At 43.9% G+C, this 4280-nt stretch overlaps 1 pseudogene across 1 annotated transcript; it reads left to right on the forward strand.

Moving 5' to 3' along the window:
- The first annotated feature begins 967 nt into the window (after positions 1-967).
- LOC147618312 (protein RTF1 homolog pseudogene) lies at positions 968-3265 on the forward strand (annotated as a pseudogene). The gene has a single exon (XR_015262089.1). The product of XR_015262089.1 is annotated as a protein RTF1 homolog pseudogene (transcript).
- Positions 3266-4280: the final 1015 nt, after the last annotated feature.

Consider the following 4280-nt stretch of genomic DNA (forward strand, 5'->3'; position numbering starts at 1 on the left):
TAGTGTGCAGTGGTGCAATTAAGAAATCTCTTCTCTCTTTATAAGACCCAATAACAATCTCTAGTTGTCTAATTTCCTTAGTACCATTGTAAACGTGTATCTTTGAATGCAAATTTTACCTTATAAATTGCTGGGTGTGTTTCTAATTGCAACTTCTTAACAACACGTTTTGAAATAAAATCATATATACTACCATCATCATGCAACATAATAATATCATGACTATTAATTTTACCCTTCATGTTTCTAATTGCACTTCTTAACAACACGTTTTGAAATAAAATCATATATACTACCATCATCATGCAACACGTTTTGAAATAAAATCATATATACTACCATCATCATGCAACATAATAATATCATGACTATTAATTTTACCCTTCATTGTAAACGTGTACCTTGGAATGCAAATTTAACCTTATAAAGTGATGGGTGTGTTTCTAATTGCTCTTAACATTAACTTCTTAACAACACGTTTTGAAATAAAATCATGTGTACTACCATCATCATACGACACAATAATATCATGACCATTAATTTTACCCTTTATTTTAAGCAAAGAATAAAATGAAATAGGGTTACCTAGCATATTGCTTCATCACATGTAGCATATCTTCAGACCAATTCAGAGCGTATTCATCATCATCGTTGGGCACCTCTTTGATGTTGTGAAATTAAGTGATCGATCATTTGACATTCTTCCAACATGGAGTAGCAAAGTGGCATGTTTCACTCGTATACACATAAAGTAAAGTACGATCGCTCGGATTTAGAAAGATGTCCCAATCTAAACCCGTCAAACAAAGTTTATAAAAGTGAGAAAGGTGGGAATATATGTTTCATCCAATCCATAATAATAAAAAATATGAAAATATATATTCCATGAATTAACTGCTCATAACATATTCTTTGCATATGTACATGATGTCAGCATAGTCCGGTCTCATAAACTATATATTCTTAGTCTCTCTCTCTCGTATGAACATGGTCTGATGAGGTTCGTGTGAAGGGGACCTAGTAGCTCCCAGTCTGCTTGGCTAGGGCTTTGCCTGGCTAGGGTTTTCTAAGGTTTTCTGCGAGTGCTAGGGTTTCTGAGATCTTCTGCCCTTGCTAGTGTTTTCTTCTGAGCTTTCAAGCTTCCATGGCGGACGCTTCCCTGGACGACGAGCTCTTGGCGGCTGTCGGGGTTGGGCGGAGCAGCGGTGGCAGCAGTAGCAGAAAGCCTCCGTCTTCTCGCTCATCATCGAAGCGGAGCCGCCGCGAGTTGAGTTCCGAGGAGGAGTACGACGACGAGCCCAGCGAGTTCAAGCGCGACACCGACGACGATGATGGGGAGTATTCGGAGGTCGAGAAGGCAGCAGGGGGCAGCAGCAGAAAGGTGCTCCACAAGAAGCGTTTTGGCAAGGACGAAGAGGAAGCTTCCGGTGATGGCTACGAGACCGATCTGTCTTTCGGCAGCGACCTTTACAAGGATGATGCAGACAGAGAACAGCTCGGCAAGATGACCGAGCTAGCGAGAGAGATGATCCTGCACGAGCGAGGCGAGCGAAGGGACAACTACCTTACCTTGAAGAAGGCCGCCGCCCGTCAGACGAAAGATGCTGGGGGTGGCAAGCAGACCCCTCCCTCATCCACCCGGATACGCTCCTCAACCAGAGACTCTTCCAAGAATGTGAATAAGCATGCCCTCCACAAGCTCATCTCCGCCCGGCGCCAGAAGGTTCATGACTCTGATCAGCGGCATAACAGCTCGGCTAGGAAGCCATCCCCTCCTAGGGGAAAGTCCAGAGAAGACAGCGATGATGATCAAAGCTACAGCCTATCAGATCCCAACAGCAGCGATGATGAGCGAAGCCTTCCCAGCCATCGCGAAGAGGTCATTGGCAGTGATGGTGGGCACTCTGATGATGACCAGGACATCGCCACGAAGCTGGATGATGTAACTAACATCACTATTCGCCGCTCCAAGCTTGCCAAATGGTTTTTTGAGCCTTTTTTTGAAGAGATCATTGCAGGATGCTTTGTAAGGGTCGGTGTAGGCATGAAAGACAACCAAAGCTGCTATCGGTTGTGCCAGGTAAAGAATGTGGATGCCCGAGATCCTCATAAGCAATACAAGTTTGAGAATAGGATGACTCACAAGTGGTTGAATCTTGTATGGGGGGATTCTGAGGCAAGATGGCAAATGGCAAGAATCTCTGACCAGCCACCGACTGAGGCAGAGTTTAATCAGTGGCTCAAGGAGGTTGAGAAATCCCATTTTCGCAAGCCCTCTTTGTCAGACATTACGAAGAAAAGAGAGGCCATTGCTAAGCTTAACACTTTTGTATACTCCGCTGACCTTGTAAAGAAGATGCTGCATGAAAAGAAGATGGCAGCATCCCGGCCTTCAAATGTGGCTGCAGAGAAGGATCGCCTGTTGAAAGAGATTGCTCTTGCTGAGAGCAAAGATGATCAGGATGACATTGTGAGGATCCAAGCAAAGCTGAAGGATCTGGAGGCCTATGCTATGCAGAATCAGAGCAAGGATGCTAAAGCTCTTGCTTTAGCTCAGATGAACAGGCGGAATAGGTTTGAGAATTTCAAGAATGCTTCTGAGTTGAAGCCTGCAAGCCATGCCAAAGCCGGGGAAGCCGGGTATGATCCATTTTCTCGGAGGTGGACTCGTTCTCAGAACTATTATGACAGATCTTCCAGAACTGGGAATACTGAAGCTACAAAAACGAGTGAGGCTGCAACTGTTGCAGCTCAAGAGGCTGCTGCTGACGCAGGGAAGCTTACGGACACGTTGGCACCAGTGGTTGATGACACAAAACTGTTTTCTCTGCATGATTTTCATCTACCAATAACCTTGGCTGGTATTCAGAAGTTTGGGGGTGCTCAAGGTGCTCACCTTGCTTTCATTGCTAGAAAACAAAGGCTTGAGGCCACTTGTGGGGTGCCGGTTGAGAACAGTGATGGGAGGAGACATATGCTGACTCTTACTGTGAATGATTACAAGCGGAGAAGAGGGCTGCTATGAATCTGGCTATTACATCTGGCTTCTTTTGTAAGAAATGCTAATGGGTACATTAGGTCAAGTGAAGAGAGCTGCTATGAAGCTGGCTATTACATCTGGCTCTTTTGTAAGAAGTACTAATGGGTACATTAGATCAGGTGTATTATTTGAAGATGCCATCTTTGTTGTTGTATGCTTTTCAAAGTTATCTCAAATCTGTAAGGTTGGATTTCTCATGAAGCTACTTGATTGCGTTGTTGATCATGCCTTTTTTCAATCTTCACAGAGCCAATACTCCAGGCATGGCTCTCCTAGTTGTGGACTTTCTGGTTTTATATTGTATTGGAAGCGTTGGCATATTCTTGAAACCTCGTAGCAAGATGGCGGCTCCAATAGACGCGGATTTGGAGAAGGGGTCTGAGGATGCCACTTTTGTTAGGCTGTGGACCCATTTCTGGTTTTACACTATCTATTGTCAGTCAGGGGGGCTTTTTACCTCTCCCTCTCTCTCTCTTGTCATGAGCTTTGTTTACACCCCTTGGCAGGGAGCTGCATTCCATGAGTCCAGTTGCAGAATGGCTAGAGAGGGAGGTTTTTAACCCTGTTAAGGGAGAAAAAGCATTGATCAGGCATCTATGCAGTTATCAAATTTACAGCTCCTGCATTTGTTGAAATGTGTGGTAGGTGTATCACTCAAGTCTGGGGATTTCAAGCTTTTAATTGGACAATGGGATGTCGATGGCAATGTTCACAGGAAACATTCCTCTAAACATGTGGGTTTTTTCTCTAGAATTTGCAGACTTTTGTGCTAAAATTTAACCAGACTGCCTTGAATATTGGAGTTTTTGTGAATTTGAGAAATTTGACTTCACAAATTATAGATAACATGATATAGGTCCATTGTTTATAGTTGCAAGTTTTCAGCACTGGTCGAGAGTGCTTAGGGGAGAAGATGTGGAGTACGTTTCCTCACAGCTGAAGGTGAAGGTGCCATGACTGATGCCACTGCACGATACATTCTCCTGCATTTGATGCAAGGTAAGCTAGGTGAGCCAGGGCATTTTCCTTTTTCAGTTCTGTTGAGGAGCAGTGACTGTTTGCATCTTGTGCTTTTTTCTCAAGTCAGACCGCTTGAGATGCCATATTGGCCAAGTTCTGCACACAAAATTGCATTAAGGATGACCAAGTTGCAATAAAAGCTGATGGCCAGTTTGAGTTTAGGGCCGCTTATTTAGCATGGTTCTAATTGGGGGCTATTGTTAATTTCAGAAGGATAGAA

This window comes from Cibotium barometz, chromosome 35, assembly GCF_041138505.1.
Source record: "Cibotium barometz isolate CiBa-2024 chromosome 35, ASM4113850v1, whole genome shotgun sequence".
Classification (NCBI taxonomy): domain Eukaryota; kingdom Viridiplantae; phylum Streptophyta; class Polypodiopsida; order Cyatheales; family Cibotiaceae; genus Cibotium; species Cibotium barometz.